This window comes from Rana temporaria, chromosome 1, assembly GCF_905171775.1.
Source record: "Rana temporaria chromosome 1, aRanTem1.1, whole genome shotgun sequence".
Lineage (NCBI taxonomy): Eukaryota > Metazoa > Chordata > Amphibia > Anura > Ranidae > Rana > Rana temporaria.
In genome coordinates, this window is record NC_053489.1 from 319,863,917 (window position 1) to 319,886,158 (window position 22,242).

The following is a 22,242-nucleotide window of genomic DNA, read 5'->3' on the forward strand; positions in this document are numbered from 1 at the left end:
CAGAATGCACAGCGGCAGGGACCACGCCACTGAGCTGCTTCTGGCAAGAGGTACCCAATACACCCAGCCTATTGCAGTTCCAACCTTGACCCCTGGTGACAGTGACACCCACAGTCAGATGGAAGATGCGCAATGCAGCCAAGCTGGAACAGAGACCCATAATTTGTCATAAAATTCTGAGCTAAACTACAGCTCAGATAACTAACTTTACAAATAGCGCCTACTCAACAGGAGCAGGGCGCAACACAAGTAACAGAGCATGGCAGCAGAAAACTGCCTTTGACCTGCTTAGACTTGAAGTTTAGAAATAGACTTATCTGCATACAAAATACCATCCATATGACTGCTGGAATGTCTCATCTGCAGCCTACTACATGTATGGTCCACTCTATTATAACTCAGCTCTCAGCTTTGCAAAAGTTTCTTTTTTTCTGTTGAGTAAAAACTTCAAATGTGACACAAACTGACACATCTAAAGTTACGGTTTGTGGTTTTTAATTTACAAGGCCAGGCCGGGTGCATGCCATTCTAGATTATTAGTGCACCTGCATTCTGATCACACACCTCAAAAGTGTTAAATGTGATTATAAAATATAGTTTCATATAGTAAAATCTCAGGGGAGAGAGAATGAAGCTTTTGAAAGAGCTGCCAAGGCCTAGTTAATATTATGTATACAACACAGGGAAAATCTGGATTAACTTGCCTGCCCCAGAGGCACCTGCTTGGTGTGATTTTCTTATGATCTACCTATGATCTGCCACAATAACACACACATGATCACAGTGAACTAACCACCAGCCATGCAGATCTGTCACTCACTCACCCATCAAAGTTAACCACAAAAATTCTAATTGTCAGCTGTTTGGGATTCTATCGTATGCATTCATTTGCTTCTCTTTCTTGTTTTGCTTTCTGAGATATTGACTATATCACATAACACTTTTATCTTTTATTATGAGCAACCTACCATCTGCCTGCTCATTGTAAAGGCTGTCATTTAACAACTCTGTATGTGTGATAATCTTTTTATATACAGTATATGCTCTTAGTAGTTTTGTGTCAGGAACTGATTAAAGCTCCCGTGCAAAAAAATGTGGGCCTTTTGTTAACTTCTTCATTGTTGCATTATAAAATATGTGCATGCCTGATTGGTAGGTTGTTTTTTTGACAGTCACAGTGACTCTTTGTAGGCAGATCAAAAAAAAGCAGGCCATTGAGGGTGGTCAGGTGTGGAGCATTAAATGAGACTGTCAAAATTTTTTTTTTAATAAACAGATTGTGACAAAAAACTATTTTTCATTGACCTGGCTTGCATGTATATGTCAATATAGGTTTGGGTGACCAGACATCCCTGGTTTCCAGGGACAGTCCCCAGATTGAGGACACTGTCCCTGGACCAAGTCTGTCCCCGGTTTTGGCCCCCGGATCGGATTTGAACAGGGGCTGGGGCAATTTCAAAGACAGACAGTGCAGAGAGCTAGTAGGAGCGAGGAGCTGAATGGGCATGCACCCGAAACTGAAGAAATATTCCCTCTGCTCCGACCAGCGCATGATCATCAGAAAGGGGCACAGATAGTGGAAAAAAAATACACCCCCCCAAGCTAGTAGGAGCGACGGTGTGTAATTCGCTCCTACTAGCTTAGGGGGTGTATTTTTTTCCACTATCTGTGCCCCTTTCTGATGATCATGTGCTGGTCGGAGCAGAGGGAATATTTCTTCAGTTTCGGGTACATGCCCATTCAGCTCCTCTCAAATGCTCTTCTGCCTTGGCTCAAGTCCCAGCCAGCCACCTGCCTGCTTATCTCCTTACCTTCCCTGGTGGAGTGATCTTCCACCACTCCCCACCCAGTAGTAGCCTGGGCTTGGAGAGTGAGACTTGACAGGCTGTGAGGCAGGCGGTGGCAGCAATGGGCAGAGAGTTGCTGACTGCCGCCATTACTAGTAAAAAAAAATATATCCCCAAATTTGATTTAAAAAATCTGGTCATCTTAATATAGGTAGTGTTTTTTTTCCAGCCGGAAACGTGGTGGTACCTCTGGTATTGGCCCTGTGCTTACTAACTTGTCACTGGTATACACAGAAGCTGGTAGAGGAAGTTTTCTGCACTACTCGCATCCTCTGCTGGCTTCTGTGATTATCTGTGACAGCAGAAAACTTTGAGTGGCTCAGAGACAAAAACCTTCCTGCTCATATGACACAGAGGGGGTTGCACTAAGCCTTGTGGCAGCAGCTCCTCCTACAGCGTTTCCCACATCTGTCACTGAGAGCTTCTTCCTGGCCCTCAGTGGGTAAGTATGAGGCCGCGTACAAACACGGTCGTTCCAAACCGATGAGAATGGTCCGATGGGCCATTTCCCCGGCCTCAGTGTGTTGCCCAATAGGCATAGATTTGTTATATATACTGTGACAGGAAGTCAGGTAAATCTGTGGGTGTTGTCACAGACGGGACATACATTTCTGCCTTGTTTAGACAATACACCAATTGTTATTAGGCGTCGGCTGCAAAACTAGCCAGAGAAGGTCTAAGGCCTCGTACACACGACCAGACAAAACGGCCGATGAAAACGGTCCGCAATCTGGCAGCATTTTACAGGGCACAGTGGTGACAATTGATGGCATGGCACAGTGGCGACAATTGATGGCATGGCACAGTGGTGACAATTGATGGGCACAGTGGCAACAATTGATGGGCACAGTGGCTCCATTTGATGGCACAGTGGCGAAAATTGATGGGCACAGTGGCTGCGTTTGATGGGCACACTGGCTGCAATTGATGGGCACAGTGGCGGAAATTGATAGGCACAGTAGCTGCGTTTGATGGGCACAGAAAGGCTGCAATTGTTGTTTTTTTCGTTTGTTTGCGCCCCCCAAAAAAAATTGAGAACCAGTCGCCACTGCTCCTGAGCCCTACATAATACCCACACTTTAGCTGCGCACTCTGTGTGATATGCACTCCTTAGCTCTGAGCAATACCCACTCCTGAGCCCGGTGTGATCTGCAGTCCAGAGCCCTGTGCCTTGTGCAATATGCATCCCTTAACACTGCACAATATGCACTCCTGAGCTCTGTGTTCTGTGTGGTACGCACACGGGCGTAGGAACCGGGGGGGACGGGGGGGACGCATCCCCCCCACGAAAAAATGCGGGGGGGACATGTATGGTAAAATCCCCCCCAGATGTGATTGCGCTCACTAAACTGTGTGCCCGCTGGCGCCGACTAATTGGCTGCCGCGTGCGCTCCTGGCTGGCTCCCTTTCCTCCTGTGCGTCTTCTGGCCCCCCCCATGGAGGATTGAGTTGGTTCATTCCAGTTCCACCGCCGTGCGCCGCGTGACGTCACGCCGGCGGCCGGAGGTGAGAGAGGGAGGAGGGAGCGAGAGTGACTGTCGGCGCCAGTCAGAGTACAAGTTGTGACTCATGGTCACGAGGAGCCTGCTGCTGCGCCTGGGCCTGCCTTACTAATACTGATTACAGTAAAAACTGTCTGCAAGAAGACAGAACCTTCATAAAAAGTAAGAAAGTATTGTGGAGGGGGGAGGGGGGGGTGTGTATTGGACTGAGCTGAGGACCTCAATGTTTTTTTTTTCTTTAGTCAGAGAAGGCAAGCTCAAAATAACAAACATTTTTTTAAACGGCTATTTTTTATTTAAAAAATTATGGTCACCTCAGCCTGAGATGACCATATTTTTTTAAATAAAAAATAGCCGTTTAAAAAAATGTTTGTTATTTTGAGCTTGCCTTCTCTGACTAAAGAAAAAAAAAAAACATTAATTGCAGCCTCACTGTGCCACCAAACGCAGTCACTGTGCCATCACATGCAGCCACTGTGCCCATCAAACGTAGTAGCCACTGTGCCCATCAATTGTCACCACTGTGCTCATCACACGCAGCCACTGTGCCATCACATGCAGCCACTGTGCCCATCAAACGCAGCCACTGTGCCCATCAATTGTCGCCACTGTGCCCAAACGCATCCACTGTGCCAATCACACACAGCCACTGCCCATCAATTGTCGCCACTGTGCCCAAACGCATCCACTGTGCCAATCACACACAGCCACTGTGCCCATCAAACGCAGCCACTGCCCATCAATTGTCGCCACTGTGCCCAAACGCATCCACTGTGCCAATCACACACAGCCACTGTGCCACCAAACGCAGTCACTGTGCCATTGCATGCAGCCACTGTGCCCATCAAACGTAGTAGCTACTGTGCCCATCAATTGTCGCCACTGTGCTCATCACACGCAGCCACTGTGCCAACACATGCAGCCACTGTGCCCATCAAATGCAGCCACTGTGCCCATCAATTGTCGCCACTGTCCCCAAACGCATCCACTGTGCCAATCACACACAGCCACTGCCCATCAATTGTCGCCACTGTGCCCAAACACATCCACTGTGCCAATCACACACAGCCACTGTGCCAATCAAACGCAGCCACTGTGCCCATCAATTGTCGCCACTGTGCCCAAACGCATCCACTGTGCCAATCACACACAGCCACTGCCCATCAATTGTCGCCACTGTGCCCAAACGCATCCACTGTGCCAATCACACATAGCCACTGTGCCCATCAAACGCAGCCAGTGTGCCCACCAATTGTCGCCACTGTGCCCATCACACGCAGCCACTGTGCCACCATTTTTACTGATGCCATGTGGGTTAATTTTTTAAATAAAAAATAGCAGTTTAAAAAAATGTTTGTTATTTTGAGCTTGCCTTCTCTGACTAAAGAAAAAAAAAAAACATTAATTGCAGCCTCACTGTGCCACCAAACGCAGTCACTGTGCCATCACATGCAGCCACTGTGCCCATCAATTGTCGCCACTGTGCTCATCACACGCAGCCACTGTGCCATCACATGCAGCCACTGTGCCCATCAAACGCAGCCACTGTGCCCATCAATTGTCGCCACTGTGCCCAAACGCATCCACTGTGCCAATCACACACAGCCACTGTGCCCATCAAACGCAGCCACTGTGCCCATCATTTGTTGCCACTGTGCCCATCACACGCAGCCACTGTGCCACCATTTTTACTGATGCCATGTGGGTTAATTTTTACTAATGCCATGTGGGTTGATTTTTACTAATGCCATGTAGGTTAATTTTTACTTATGCCATGTGGGTTGATTTTTAGTAATGCCATGTGGGTTAATTTTTACTGATGCCATGTGGGTTGATTTTTACTGATGTCATGTGGGTTGATTTTTACTGATGCCATGTGGGTTAGTTTTTACTTATGCCATGTGGGTTGATTTTTAGTAATGCCATGTGGGTTGATTTTTACTGATGCCATGTGGGTTAATTTTTACTGATGCCATGTGGGTTAATTTTTACTTATGCCATGTCGGTTGATTTTTGCTAATGCCATGTGGGTTGATTTTTACTGATGCCATGTGGGTTGATTTTTACTGATGCCATGTGGGTTGATTTTTACTGATGCCATGTGGGTTGATTTTTACTGATGCCATGTGGGTTGGTTTTTACTAATGCTATACCGGTTGATGATGGTTTATTTTTTTATTGCTGCATATTGCTCTTCGCATTACCCTCTCTGGATTGCTTTAATAGTTTGATCTATTGGCTTGAGATACGAATATACCTGGCGAGTAAATATGCTGTCCCCCCCAGATTTGTAAGGGTTCCTACACCCATGGGTACGCACCCCTAAATCCCTGTGCAATACACACCACTGAGCCCTTCGTCCTGTGCAATGCGCACTCCTATACCCTGTGTTCTTTACGGTTTGCACTCTTCAGCCATGTACAGCATTCCACAATTAGGGGCATATTTAAACTATTGATCCTGGAGTTGCTGAATGACTTTTTAAAATACAAGAACCTGCATGTTAAGGGAGGACAAACGATGATGAAAATATCCATCAGTGCTTATCCCTAATTCTCCTGAGACTGGTCAACAGGGCTGCCTGGTACAATCTGCTGGTGCCAAGAGTATCATATCCTCCAATCAAGAAGACCTTTAGCCTTTATTTCACATTCAACCATGTACAGTGCCTTGCAAAAGTATTTATACCTCTTGAAATTTTCTACATTTTGTCATGTTACACAACACGACAAACAACTTCTCCATAACTTTATCCCTGACATGTATGGTGTGTTCCTTGGCCTTTATGGTGCTGTTTGTTCACTAAGGTTCTCTAACAAACCTCCGAGGGCTTCACAGAACAGCTTTATTTATACTGAGATTATATTGGGCACAGGTAGACTCTATTTACTAGTTAGGTGACTTTGAAAGGCAATTGATTCCACTAGATTTTTGTTAGGGGTATCAGAGAAAAGGGGGCTCAATACAAATGCACGCCACACTGTTTACATATTTATTTGGAAAATATGTTGAAAACCATTTATCATTTTCCTTCCTGTACCAAGTCTGCAGTCTCTGACCATCTCCTGTACTATGCCTGCAGTCTCTGACCGTCTCCTGTACCACGTCTGCAGTCTCTGACCATCTCCTGTACTATGTCTGCAGTCTCTGACCGTCTCCTGTACTATGTTTGCAGTCTCTGACCATTTCCTGTACTATGTCTGCAGTCTCTGACTGTCTCCTGTACTATGTCTGCAGTCTCTGACCATCTCCTGTACTGTGTCTGCAGTCTCTGGCCATCTCCTGTATTATGTTGGCAGTCTCTGACCGTCTCCTATACTATGTCTGCAGTCTCTGACCATCTCCTGTACTATGTATGCAGTCTCTGACCGTCTTCTGTACTATGTATGCAGTCCCTAACCGTCTCCTGTACCATGTCTGCAGTCTCTGACCGTCTCCTGTACTATGTCTGCAGTCTCTGACCATCTCCTGTATCATGTCTGTAGTATGTCTGGGGGTCTTTCTAACAGAATCTCTAACAGAAGCCCTCTCTGTGTCCATCAGAGAGCCCCCCCCTCCAGGTCCCAATAAAGTACTCTGCCTCTCTTCCTGTATTTTGTTTATTGTTAAGAGATCATGTAAGGATCCCAGGGTAATGAAGACTTTGTGGGGGAGCATCTCTGTGGTTGAGTCATTGCCATAGAAACATTTGTAAAGGGGAGGAGTTAGTAAGATGACCACGCCCATGTGGGGGCGTCAGAAATATTTCTGCACCCAGGAACCTGTGACCCTAGGATCGGCCCTGGAAACTAATATATGAGATAGACTCATTACTTGCAAAGCAAGATAGTTCAAGCCTTGATTTGTCATAAATTGTGATGATTATGGCTTACAGCTCATGAAAACCCCAAATCCACAATCTCAGAAAATTAGACAATGCTGTGACAGTCCTGTTAAAAAAGGTGCATATGCGTGGAGGGGCCAGGACAATAAGACAGGAAGTTTATATGCCTAGGAGGAAACATACACCATTCCAAAACCAGGCGCTGTAATATTTCATGCCATACACAGAGTGGTGCACTAACGCACCTGGTACATGTGAGTACCCCCCTGGGGGGTTGTTCTTATTTGTTTAATAAAATGTTTAAAGCGATATCACGCTATTTAGGCTTTTTATTCCCCATTATTCCTGAGATACTGCGTGGAAAGCCCAGGATTTTGTTACCATTATCGAACCCAGGGGTGGTTCACAAGTGTGAATTGACTGAGCATAATTGCTAAGTTACACGCTCCAAGGTGAGCATTTAATACCTAGGCGGGTCACTGGAATAAGAGCGCCAATACATGATCTGCAACACCTGTCAATCATTTTCAGACGCAAGGATTTATAAGCATGTCAGCAGTGCTATTACTGGATCAGCATTGTTTTATAAAAAGACTTGTTTTTGCACAATAGCATTTTTGCTATTTAAAGTGGGACTAGTGTTGTTCCCTTTATACCACCGGACACTTATATCTGTGTTACAAAGCACTTGGATGCACATGAGCACTTTATTATTAATGTTTTAATTGACTTATTTATTGTTTTTATTTTGGTCATATTACATCTATGTCACATATGTCACATTAACACTACATGTGTTTGTTTTAATCTTCAGCATGCATTTATTGTGTAATATTCCGAAGCGCAACGTATAATTTACTATTTTAGTAAAATAAATGAACTTTTGCACGATATTTAAATTTTTCGAGTTTCACCTGTAGGTATCAAAGACTCACAATACAGGTTCAAACGATAACAAAGGCTAGCAAAATATTTTTCATATGACAGACTGTTTTTATACATTTATTGACACCAGGGCTGAAATGATATTAAACTGACAACGGAGGGTGACGTTCATTTTTCATTCGGGGCCATGATTAGGCTTATTATTGACACTACCACTAACAGCCTCACACGAATATCTATCCTGAGATTCAAGTGCCTACCACAGAATCACAGGCCATTTATGTCTAAAATATTTAATCTTCACTTACTTATCCTGTGTTGTCCTGCTGTGCACCGCCATCTTTATTCCCAGTCATTGGAAGTTGTCTGTCTTTTCCGAGTTCAGGAAGCCAGCCTCCGATAATGCAACATCTCCACCCACTAGCCACTGTGAATCCCTATGACTACAGCCTCCTGGGACAAGTGATGTGGTATCCCAGGACACTGAGAGCCGGTTCACACAGGGGCAACACGACTTTCAGCGCGACTTTGGAAGGCAACTTGAACATGACTTGAGTATGAATCACAACGCGACTTGAAGTCGCCTCCAGGCGGGGAAACTCGATGCCAAATTTTAAATAAAAAACCGGCATGGGTTCCCCCTCCAAGAGCATACCAGGCCCTTAGGTCTGGTATGGGTTTCAAGGGGAACCCCCTTACGCCAAAAAAACGGCGTGGGGTCCCCTCAAAATCCATATCAGACCCTTATCCAAGCACGCAGACTGGCTGGTCAAGAAAGGGGATGGGGACAAGCAAGCGGCCCCCCTCCTGAACCGTACCAGGCGGCATGCCCACTGTACTTGTGGCCCCCCCACCCCAAAGCACCTTGTCCCCATGTTGATGGGGACAAGGGCCTCTTCCAGACAACCCTGGCCGTTGGTTGTCGGGGTCTGCGGGCGGGGGGCTTATCGGAATCTGGGAGCCTCCTTTAATAAAGTTGTCTCACTGTGAACGGGGATCAGACTTGGAGGCAACTTCCATTGAAATCAATGGGATCCCAGGTCACCCCTGTGTGAACCGGCTCTGAGGGAGTAGGGACATGTTATTCTTGCGTAGGAAAGAAAGAAGGCAGAGTAGCAGGGCCAGGCAAAAATAGCAAAAAAGAAAGTAAAAATGTAATTAACAATAGTCATTTTTATTGTCGGCAGAGGGATAAAGGTATGTAGGGAGCTCTAGAGTCTAAGGAATGGGATAGGGTGCAGTTGAAGGTCCACTTTTTCAGGCCACTGTAATGAAATTGTGGCCCATTGCCACTGTAATGCCACTTGCTGCCACTGTAATGCCACTTGCTGCCACTATATTCATAGCCATTAGTAAACATGTATGAAACGTGTATGAAAAGTAAAATCTTAGGCTATATTGCATCATCTTGAAGTCTAATGTAAAGGTCTTGACAACCATTTATATTTGCTCAGGATGTAAGAGGCCCTGTAACTGGACAGTCTGTCTGCAATAACCTTAGCAGTAGAAGTGGACTGGATGTACAGAAGCAAAGATAAAATATAGATGTTGCCCATAACAACTAATAAACTCTAGCATTCCAAAGAGCAACCAATAAGATAATTGCTTTTTTAAACTTGCAAAAAGATAGCCAGGATTTGATTGGATTCAATGGAGAATGTTATAACATTTATAACATTTTTACTGTGAGTAATAATTGGGACATAATGACATACTGTATCCTGTACAAATACACCTGCAAGAAAACATAGAGAAAAATGTTCACAATGTCTCTGTTAGTTTTATATATCTCAGGTTCATCATATAAAGTTAATTACAGAAGGAAAGCACACAGTATAACCAGATAACTGTGGAACCTTAATATTCTGCAAGACTAGTTGACAAACTTTTCACCACACTGTAGATACAAATGAATGTCTTTTTCCAACTGAATCATGATATGAAACATCAAAGCTGGAAAATAATACAAAGATACCGATTCTGTTCCGAGGGATAATGCACTGCGTGCCAAGCTTTGTTTTTCTTTCAGTGTGGCTCAGCACCAAGAAAAAAAGCTTTGTAAAATTACCTCGATGTGTGGGCTTCTGGATTCTTGCAATGAACTGTGATGCTTCTCTCTATTCATTTCAAGAAACAGAGCTTGAAGGTGAAGTCCGGACACAGACATGAATTTAGTGAACTTTGTGTAATAGATGGGCCTTAAAGCTGAACTCCGCACAAACAATTATCTATCTATCTATCTATCTATCTATCTATCTATCTATCTATCTATCTATCTATCTATCTATCTATCTATCTATCTATCTATCTATCTATCTATCTATCTATCTATCTATCTATCTATCTATCTATCTATCTATCTATCTATCTATCTATCTATCTATCTATCTATCTATCTATCTATCTATCTATCTATGTCACCGCGCTTTGCTAGAGCATTTTTGTTTCACGATCGTGTGTGCGCGGCATAAGTTACATCTCTTGCCAAAAACCTTAAGGCCGAGTACTCACGGCAGGACATGTCCGATGAAAACGGTCTGCAGACCGTTTCCATCGGACATGTCTGGCCGGGGACTGCCCGGGGACTTCTGTTCGATGGCTATACACACCATCGAACAGAAGACCGCGCGTAAACAATACGCGGGGCGTGTCCGCGGTGTCGACGCGTCGATGACGCGGTGTCGCCGCGACAATGACGCGCCGGCGTGCCTTGAAAATGCTTCCACGCATGCGTCGAAGTCATTCGACGCATGCGAGGGATGCGGGCGGCAGGACATGTACGGTAGGTCTGTACAGACGACCGTACATGTCCGGGCGGACAGGTTTCCAGCGGACTGTTTTAAAGCAAGTCCGGGAAACAGTTGTCTGCTCAGAAACGGTCTGTCAGACAATTGTTTGCTGGAATCCTGTCCACGCGGCTGTACACACGACGGAACATGTCTGCTGAAATTGGTCTGCCGACCAGTTTCAGCAGACATGTTTGGTCGTGAGTACGGGGCCTTAGAGGTCTACTTTTCTAAATAGAGACATTTTGAGGTGGTTTCAAAATGATAATTTTTTTTAACCCCTATATTAAACTGCCATTTAACACAGACTGTTTTCTGTTCAAAATGGTGCAATTTTTGGTGCAATCTATTTTCAAAGATAGGACCTTTGTTGTCAAAAGAAAATGCAAACAGTGTGCGTTGGGGGCTGCACTCCTGCAGGCCTGTCAAACTTTGATGTGAGGCTGTCGTTTCAATAATGCAGCCTCACTGTGCATATAAACACAGCCTTACTGAGCATATGAATGCAGCCTTACTGTCCATCAATGCATCCTTACTGAGCGTATGAATGCAGCCTTACTGTCCATGAGAATGCAGCCTTACTGTCCATGAGAATGCAGCCCAGCCTTACTGTCCATGAAAGCAGCGCAGCCTTACTGTCTATGAATGCAGACCAGCCTTACTGTACATGAATGCAGCCCAGCCTTACTGTCCATAAATGCAGCCCAGCCTTACTGTCCATGAAAGCAGCCCAGCCTTACTGTCCATGAAAGCAGCCCAGCCTTACTGTCCATGAATGCAGCCCTGCCCAGCCTTACTGTCCATGAAAGCAGCCCTGCCCAGCCTTACTGTCCATGAATGCAGCCCAGCCCAGCCTTACTGTCCATGAAAGCAGCCCTGCCCAGCATTACTGTCCATGAATGCAGCCCAGCCCAGCCTTACTGTCAATGAAAGCAGCCCTGCCCAGCCTTACTGTCCATGAATGCAGCCCAGCCCATCCTTACTGTCCATGAATGCAGCCCAGCCCAGCCTTACTGTCCATGAATGCAGCCCAGCAATACTGTCCATGAATGCGTACAATTGCTGGGTGCAGCGGAGTCAATTCAGATCAGACGTTGTGGAGTAACAGGAAATGGCTTCTTTATTGGAACATAACCACAATAGAAAAGATGTCACCACACATGGTAAAAAAAACAGACACAGGAAAAAGAAACCAACAAGTACAGCACAATATACAGGAAATACAACACATCATAGAAAATGCATAACATATCACTGAGCATTAGCGACATCTAGTGGCTTAGTCTGTTAAACCCAAGGCTTATTCTGTTAAACCCATCTTTTTTGTAAGCCTTGAGTGTCTTTCAGTGGTCAGGGGCTTTGTAAGGATATCTGCTGTCATATCCTTGGTTGGGCAATAAAGTAACTCAAGAATACCTTGCTCTTGAAGATCCCTAAGAAAGTGGAACTATACATCAATGTGCTTGGTTCTTGAATTAACTCCTTCCATAGGCGCAAGAACAAGGCATCCTTGATTGTCCTCATAGATTTCTGTTGGTCCCAACTGTGGTTGACCCAAGTCTGTTAATAGCTGTCTCAGCCATATAACTTATTGGCTTGCCTGCGCTGCAGCGACTTATTCTGCTTCAGTAGACGACAGTGTAACAGAGAGTTTCTTTTTACTAGTCCAACTGATGGCGCCTCCTGACAGAAAAAATAAGTAGCCACTGGTAGATTTTCTGTCGCTGGTGTCTCCTGCCTAGTCAGCATCCACATATCCTGTTACGGTGCTTTCATCGCTTGCTGGTAACTTTAACTTGTAGTGTGAAGTCCCTTTAAGATAGCGAATGATTCACTTTAAAGCATTCCAGTCTTTTTGACTTGAAATCGAAACCTTCTGCATAGGATTCCAACAGTTGCTGCAATGTCCGGCCTTGTAGCAGTGGTAAGGTACATCAATTTCCCTATTGCTGTCCTGTATTGAGTATTAGCAGGTAATGGGTTATCTTGGCAATTCATCTCCTTTAGGTAGTTTGTTTCCATGGGAGACTTTATTGGTTTGGCGTCTTCCATTCCAAATGTTTCATTTATTTATTGTATTTTGTGTCTGTGGTTCAGAAGAAAGCTGCCATCTTCCTCTCTCTCTCGATCTGGATGCCAAGGTAATTCTTTATGTTGCCAAGGTCTTTGGTGTCAAAGTACTGATTTCGTTTTTCCAGTATTTTTGCTTCATTCCTTTCTTGCTCAAAGCAAATCAGGATATCGTCCACATAAATAAGCATATAGACCCATCTGTTTGCCAATTTCTTTGTGGATAAGCAGGGGTCTACTTTACTCCTAAGAAGGTTACATTAGGTCTGGCCTTTGTTCACCTTTGAACCCTGGCGGCTGTTCCATGTAACTTTCTTCTGTTAACTCGCCATGTAGAAACACGTTTTTCACATCAAAATGTTTCACTTGCATTTTCCTTGTGACAGCTACTGTCCGTAAAGTCCGTATTGTAGTGTGCTTGACTACTGGTGCAAATGTCTCATCATAGTCCTCTCTGTATTTTTGAGAATAGACCTTGGCTTCTAGTCTTGCTTTGTATGGTTCAATTGTGCCATCTGCATTGTATTTCACTTTAAAAGTCAATTTACAGCCTATGGCTTTCCTTCCGGGTGGTAGTTATGTAAGTGTCCATGTTTTAGTGTCATGCATGGATTTTATCTCTTCCTCAGCAAGCTTTATCCATTTACTTGCTTCCTGTTCTGAAAGCTGGTTTACCTTTGTTTTCTCTTGTTGAACGTCTCGGTTTTGTGTCTGAGCCTTCTTGTGTCTGCTCTTCAGTACTGGTAGAGTCTGCACTCACTACGACTGTTTATTCAGAAGTTACAGAGATGGGCTGGTCAATGTCAGTTTTCTCTTCTATTCTTGCTTCTACTGTTGTCATTACATTGTCTCTTAAATCTTCAACAAAAGTTATGCTGTTGCTAATGGTAACCTTATTTGTATTGGGATTCAGGATTCTGTAACCCTTGACATTGTCATTGTATCCAACGAAGATACCTTCAAATGCTCTGTATGGAGTTTGGTGCGTTTTTCTTCAGGTATGTAGATAAATGCTTTGCATCCAAAAACTCTTATGCTGCGTACACACCATCACTTTATGTGATGAAAAAATACGTTTTTAAAAACATCAATTTAAATGACCGTGTGTGGGGGGAAAACGTTGTTTTATGTCTTGTGAAAAATGCTTCAATTTTTTGTGTCGTTTTTCAAAACGTCGTTTTTTGTGTTACAAAAAAATTACTCTGTGTAGCAAAAACGACGTTTAAAACAACGTTTTTAAACCCGCGCATGCTCTGAAGCTAGTTATGAAGCGAGCTTCAATGGAAAAAAGTGCTGAACGTAACCGCGCTTTGCTAGAGCATTTTGAAAAAACGATGGTGTGTAGGCAATGTCGTTTTTGAAAATTGAAGTTTCAAAAACGACGTTTTTTTTCATCACATAAAGTGATGGTGTGTACGCGGCATTAGGTGTTTTACACTTGGCTTCTCATTGTGCCATAGTTCATATGGAGTTTTCTCCACTGTTCTGGAAAGAAGTCTGTTCTGCAAATATGTAGCTGTCATAGCTGCCTCACCCCAGTATTTTTGTGGTAGTCCAGAGTCTGTCAGCCTACATCTGATCATTTCAGACAGAGTTCTGTTCTTTCTTTCAGCTACTTCATTTTGTTCTGGTGTATATGGGACTGTCTTTTGATGTTCTATTCCATTCTGTTTTACGTACTCTTGTATCTTACATCCTATGAATTCACCTCCATTATCGCTCCGAAGTATGAGAGGCTTCCTCTGAAACTTGTTACTGGTCTTTATTATACAGTCTTGTAATTTGTCAAAAACTTCACTCTTGTGTTGCATTGGGTAGGTGACTGTGTATCTTGAATAGTCGTCTATGAAAGTCACTATGTACCTGTTGCCTCCAGGTGTAGGTGGGTTTAGGGGACCACACACGTCACTGTGAACCAAGTCAAGTGGTCTTGAAGCTTTCTTCTGACTGACTTTGGGAAGTGTTGCTCTTGTAGCTTTGGATTTAATGCAACATTCACACTTAACAGTAACTGGACAAGGGGATATTGTTAGATCCCTTGTCAGATTCCTCCTCTGTAGTTCCTGTATGCATTCTGGGTGTCTGTGACCTAGACGCCTGTGCCATATATGTATACAGTCATTGTGCTTGTGTGTCTCACCTTTTCCTTCACTGTGTCAAGTTGATATAGATGATCATCCAGCTTGGTGCTTGCTATTGTCTGTTTGCCGTTTAGAATGGAACATGTGTCACCATGGAATTTCACAGTGAGTCCTCTGGCTGTTAGACGCTTCACAGATAAAAGTCCTCCTTCTAGATTAGGAACATAAAGCACATCTTTCACTGGTATGGCTAAATTGTGTCCCGCATCATCAGGGCACACAAGGGTTCCATGCCCATATCCTTCTGCATGTATTGTGCTTCCATCTGCAAGATAAATAGTTTCTTTGTTGTTCAGATCAAGTTCTGTGAAAAAACTTCTATCACTCATTATGTGACTGGTTGCCCCCGAATTGATGCACCAGCCTTGACATTTATGGTTGCCTGTCGCTTTAAATGTGTCGCTTTAAATGTGGCATTCCAGTTTCCTTCCCATGGATCATTGATTGTGGCTTTGACCTTTTGTTTAGCATAAGAGGGACACTGTCTCATTTGCTCTGCTTTCCATATAGTACAGTCTTTCTTTATGTGTCCCTGTTTGTAGCATCTGAAACACACTCTGGTCTCTTTCCTGTGTAACCTTGCGTCCGTAGCTTTAGCCTAGGTTCACACTGCTGCGAATTCAAAATCGCGGTAAAATGCGATTTTGCCGCGATTTCAGCCGCAATTTAATGTAAATCGCGGCCCGAAATCGCAAAAAGTAGTACAGGAACTACTTTTTGAAATGCAGATGCGGCGTCGCACTGATTAGGACAGTGCCATTGCCGACAATTGCCGCCGATTTGAGATGCGATTTGACATGTCAAATCGCATCTCAAATCGTTCCAAATCGTACCCAGTGTGAACCAGGGCTGAAGAGCGGTTCTGGTGTCGGTTTCCGTGGAGTCATGCACTAATTCCTTTCTTCTCTGATACTCATCTATGAGCCTGGTTTTTACAAATTCTAGCATCAGATCTTTCTCAGGCCGTGTCTCCAGTGCATTGATCAGTGCAGTGTATGTATCTGGCAAACTGCATAACAACATGGCTGCAGAGTGACTGTCTGTTATATTCTCCCCGATTGATCTGAGTTGCGCAATCGCTTTCAGCATTGCGTTAATATACTCCCGCATGTCCTGTTCTCTGCTAAGTCTCATTTTGTAAAGTTTCCGCAGCAGAAACAGCTTGCTGTTTAAACTGGATCTTTCATGCAGTCTTTTCAGTACGTCCCACATGCCTTTCGATGTGTCCTCATGGCGTATATGGATGAGCTGATCATCCTCCAGTAGTAAGCTTATGGTGGCCCGTGCCTGTCTGTTTTTATTGTCCCAGTCCTGATCATTATTCTGTGGCCTCTCTGTGGTGGTAACCTCCCACAAGTCATATCTAGATAATAGCATTTCCACTTTAATCTTCCATAGCTGATAATTGTCATTGTTCAGCTTGGCCACTGAAAGTTTAGGCTGCATTCACACCTAGGCGTAGGCAATAGCGGCGTTTTCCGGCGTTTTTTTCCGGCGTTTTGTCGCGCGTATTCATGCTAATATACGCGTTTGCATACAGCGTTGTCCGACATTTTTGTACTTTGACGGGTTTTTTTTAGCCAATAGTAAAAACTATCATCTTTTCATCACTTGTTGCTATGTTGGTAGATGTTTTTAATCTTCTGCATGGGCGACAAGTTCTATTGACCAAACGCCCGTAGCAAACGCCCGTTGTCGCGCAAGTCGCTTGAATCGAGCGTTTCCATTACTTTCTATGGGAAATGGAAACGCTCAAATACGCGCATATCGCGCGATATGCGCGACAAAAAAGGGTCCAGAACTTTTATTGACTACATGCGATGCGCGTCAGGCGCATCGGCGTTCAGATGTGAACCATGCCCATAGCCTTACATGTATTTTGGTCCCTCTGGCGTTTGTGCGCGTCGCGCTACAGGCGACAAAACGCCAAGGTGTGAATGGGCTCTTAAGCTCTGAGTTTCTGGCCATTTTTCACTCCTTTATATATGATCAGTCTTACTTGTCTATATGAGATATCACTGGAAAACTTCCTTATGTCGATCTCCACATCAGCCACACTGTCTCCTGTTCGAGGATTTCTTCTGCCTAGGCCACACCTGGTCATAAGACTTTATCCGGCACTGGGCCCATAACCTGTTGCAGAGTACGATTGCTGGATGCAGCGGAGTCGATTCACAGGAGTAACAGGAACTGGCTTCTTTATTGGAACATAACCACAATAGCAAAGATGTCACCACACATGGTAAGAAACACAGACACAGGAAAAAGAAACCAACATGTACAGCACAATGTACAGGAAATACAACACATCATAGAAAATGCATAACATATCACTGAGCATTAGCGACATCTAGTGTCCTGTTTGCGAACTGCAGTCAATAGGCTAAGCTGAAAGTTGTTGTATCTCCAACAATATAGTACAAAAAGAGGAATATGGGAATCCCACCTATATCACAACTGCAGTACTCACCGATACAATATCGGGGGGTGTAATCAAAAAATATGTAACTACAAATAGAAAAAAGAAAAAAGAGACAAATACACTCCCTAAAGAGTTAACTGCATTATTTATTAAAGCTCAAGCATGTATCAAAAAATACCAATAGACATATAAAAACCAAGCCCCCATCTAATATAGGGAATCAATCCAAAACATTCCCCATATATAATTCCAGTGACGGTATATACAGCTGACTAGCTAAAAATATATTTCCCTAAAAAAAGACAAATATAGCAGCATGCACACCCACCCTCCCCCAAAATACAAACACCCCCAAATGCATCCTAACAATGACCAAGCCACTATCTAAATGAGATACCTATAAATGTTCCTACATAGGGCAGTGTATCCCTGAATCGGGTAATACGTCACGCTGTCCCTAGGTGGAACCCATGAGCTGGAGTGTACACATGAAAGAAAAGTCCTGGAAGTATATATCAGCCATCAATTTCAAGCGATAGGAAAAAAAGTGGGAAAAAGTCACAACTTCCAAAAATCATGCAAAATAATGAAATGTCCGTTTGGGCCATGAATGGTCACCATTAGAGATGTAAATGTAGTCTCAATCAATTCTCCATATAATCAATATTGTTAGTGGATATGGAGCGTATCAGCCACTGTGAAAATAATCTTTCTATGTAAAACACTCAGGGCCAGATTCAGATAGAGATACGATGGCGTATCTCCTGATACGCCGTCGTATCTCTGAGTTCCGTCCGTCGTATCTATGCGCCTGATTCATAGAATCAGGTTCCGCATAGATCTCCCTAAGATCCGACAGGTGTAAGTGACTTACACCGTCGGATCTTAGGCTGCAATCTCACGCTGGCCGCTAGGTGGCGCTTCCGCTTGTATACGCAAGGAATATGCAAATGAGGAGTTACGCCGATTCAGAAACGAACGACCGCCCGCACTTTTTTTTTACGTCGTTTGCGTTCGGCTTTTTCCGGCGTATAGTTACCCCTGCTATATGCGGCGTATCCTATGTTAAGTATGGCCGTCGTTCCCGGGTCGAATTTTGAATTTTTTAGGTCGTTTGCGTAAGTCGTTCGCGAATACGGATGGACGCAATTTACGTTCACGTCGAAACCAATGACGTCCTAGCGACGTCATTTGGAGCAATGCACGCTGGGAAATTTAGCGGATGGCGCATGCGCCGTTCGTTCGGCGCGGGGACGCGCCTGATTTAAATTCTACACGCCCCCTAGCCGCTAAGATCCGCTAACCTATCTGAATCTAGCCCTGTGAGATACATCCAGACCTAGATGTCACCTGGATAATATCTGCAATAAAGCAAGCAAAGTAGTAATTATGGCCACATAGATGGGTATCCCACTACGTGTGGGTATTGACCCTCTATAGAAAATATGTTGAAAGGCTCATAATTCATAAAGTCACTTGCAAAAACCGCCAAGCATCATATGTCCATGTGAAATGGGACAACTGCGCCATGTTCGGGTTATTAAATCTGGGTTAATAAGCAGCAATTATTTTGTGAACAACAAAGAATAATATAGAAAAAAGGGTAACTGCGCTAAACCAAAATTGTTATCCCTACTGATGAGAAAACATATAGGCCATAGGGCCAAGTGTATGTCAAACTTTAGTAACAAACTAATGACAAACTACAAACAAAATAATGTACATCAAAGTGCAATATTGCATAATACACACCGTGAACAGTAAACGCTCCTATCCATGCAATGTGACACCGGTCACTGTTCAAAGGGCATGAATGGATGGATGGATAAATCATATAAAGTGCAAAACAGTCATCTTCCGATCAACCAAAAATTCAAATAAAGAAGAAAAAATTGTCCAAATCCATGTGTGGATCTCAGTGGATGAAGCACAGTCCAGAGGGATTTGGATTGAAAGACACCCGTGCACAGATCTAATGGTGATTGCCTAAGGTTCCAACACACCACATGTGAATCCACCACCGTAATCCAAATCTGCTTACCAGAAATGAAGGTCCTAGTGGACCAAACCCAGCATATCACTCCAAAGGCTAGATAATGTTGTGTCCACGATATGGTAAACTTCTCACATGGACTCAATTGCATGGATCATGTAAAAGAGAAGTGCTCCACATAGCATAAAATCAGGGGTATTTTATTCAATAAACAGGTACATAGGTAAAAAACTCACATTTGGCAAGTAGTAAAAAAGCATCAAGCCTGTAGCGCCGGCCGGACGCTAACAGGAAGAACCGCTCGTGTAGAGATTGGCAGCGATGAGGGGGATGACGTCAGCACGGAGCGAGCGACGCACTAGGACCTTCATTTCTGGTAAGCAGATTTGGATTACGGTGGTGGATTCACATGTGGTGTGTTGGAACCTTAGGCAATCACCATTAGATCTGTGCACGGGTGTCTTTCAATCCAAATCCCTCTGCACTGTGCTTCATCCACTGAGATCCACACATGGATTTGGACAATTTTTTCTTCTTTATTTGAATTTTTGGTTGATCGGAAGATGACTGTTTTGCACTTTATATGATTTATCCATCCATCCATTCATGCCCTTTGAACAGTGACCGGTGTCACATTGCATGGATAGGAGCGTTTACTGTTCATTTCACAATATTTCACACAAATGTTACCCCAGTGGTCAAGGCCACGGTGTGTATTATGCAATATTGCACTTTGATGTACATTATTTTGTTTGTAGTTTGTCATTAGTTCATTACTAAAGTTTGACATACACTTGGGCCTATGGCCTATATGTTTTCTCATCAGTAGGGATAACAATTTTGGTTTAGCGCAGTTACCCTTTTTTCTATCATATGTCCATGATTGCATGTATATCCACATTGTTAGATGAAATCCTAGTTGGTAAACGGTATTAAGATGCAATAAAGTTCAAGGCAGTTATTCAAGCAGTTGAATATGCAGTGTTAATCACTGTTAACCGCTTCCATACCGCGCCATAGGGAAATGATGGCGGCAGGAACCCCTCGCCGATCCAGGTGGACGTCATATGACGTCCTGTATTTCCGGCGATCTAGGGCGCGCGCGCCACCGGCAGCGCTCGTGGCCCGGCGTGGGTGCCCGATTGCCGCCGGGCACCTGCGATTGCCGGTAATCACGGCAGGAGTGTGGATCTGTGTGTGTAAACACACAAATCCACCTCCTGTCAGCGGTGAGGAGACCAATGTGTGTTCCCAGTACAGAGGAACACACATCGGTCTCCTCCCCTTGAGAGTCCCCTCCCCCCTACGGTTAGAACACACCTTAGGGAACATATTAACCCCTTCAGCGCCCCCTAGTGGTTAACCCCTTCCCTGCCAGTCACATTTACACAGTAATCAATGCATATTTATAGCATTAATCGCTGTATAAATGTGAATGGTCATGAAAACGTGTCAAAAGTGTCCAATGTGTTCGCCGCAATGTCACAGTCACAGTAAAAAATCGCAAATCGCCGCCAATACTAGTAAAAAAAATAATAAAATAAAAATGCCATAAATCTATCACCTATTTTGAAGACGCTATAACTTTTGCGCAAACCAATCAATATACGATTATTGCGATTTTTTTTTTACCAAAAATATGTAGAAGAATACGTATCGGCCTAAACTGAGTTAAAACATTTTTTTTTTTTTTAAAATGATATTTATTAAATACAAAAGTAAAAAATATTGTGTTTTTTTTTAAAATTGTCGCTCTTCTTTTGTTTATAGCGCAAAAAATAAAAACCACAGAGATGATCAAATACCACCAAACGAAAGCTCTATTTGTGGGCGGAAAAAAACAGCAACAGCGCTGAAAACTAAAAATTGGTCTGGGCAGGAAGGGGGTGAAAATGCCCTGTATGGAAGAGGTTAAAGGGGTTGTAAAGGAAAATGTTTTCCCCCTAAATAGCTTCCTTTACCTTAGTGCAGTCCTCCTTCACTTACCTCATCCTTCCATTTTGCCAGGGAGAAAGCCTTGCATTACTGTGTGTAGTTACAAACCGAAGAACAGGAAGTGAGGATTTCTCAGAAGAAATAAGGACATTTAAAAGCAGCATGGAAGGATTAGGTAAGTGAAGGAGGACTGCACTAAGGTAAAGGAAGATATTTAGGGGAAAAAAAAAACCTTTACAGCCCCTTTAATGAGGCTAGGCGTCACTCACGAAAATTATTGTCCATTAATCGGTACATGTATGACCAGTGTTGAGTAGACATCTTAGAAGCAAACAAGTGAAGATGGTATGCAGGTGAAGCTGTGGTAAGTATCTCTCTGAGTGGGGTATAGTACGCTCCAATCCATCGATGTTTGTAAAAATAAATCAGCATAAAATGATGGCTGTCCTGATATCAATCAGGTTAAGTCCACGTGTAATATACTCCAGACAACAGTGATTACGGCTGCAAGATAAACCTCATCATGCCATAGTGGGGGTGACTAGGTAGGGGTGTAGAGGGGGGTAAAACTCCCAAGAGATTACATGTTTCTTTCCTACTACTGGGAACTTCTTCAGATCTGGGGGATATTTCGCAAGCACTGGCTTACTTATGGGGCCACAACCCACCCTTAATTGTTTCAATAAAATACAGGTGCTATTACCTATTTGTTAATTAACCATTGACTGTGATAAAACCCTGAAGTGCTATAAACTAATTAAAATTGCTATAGTGTGCTGCCCTGCACAATACACAAACACAGCTGTGCTGCCCTGCACAATACACAAACACAGCTGTG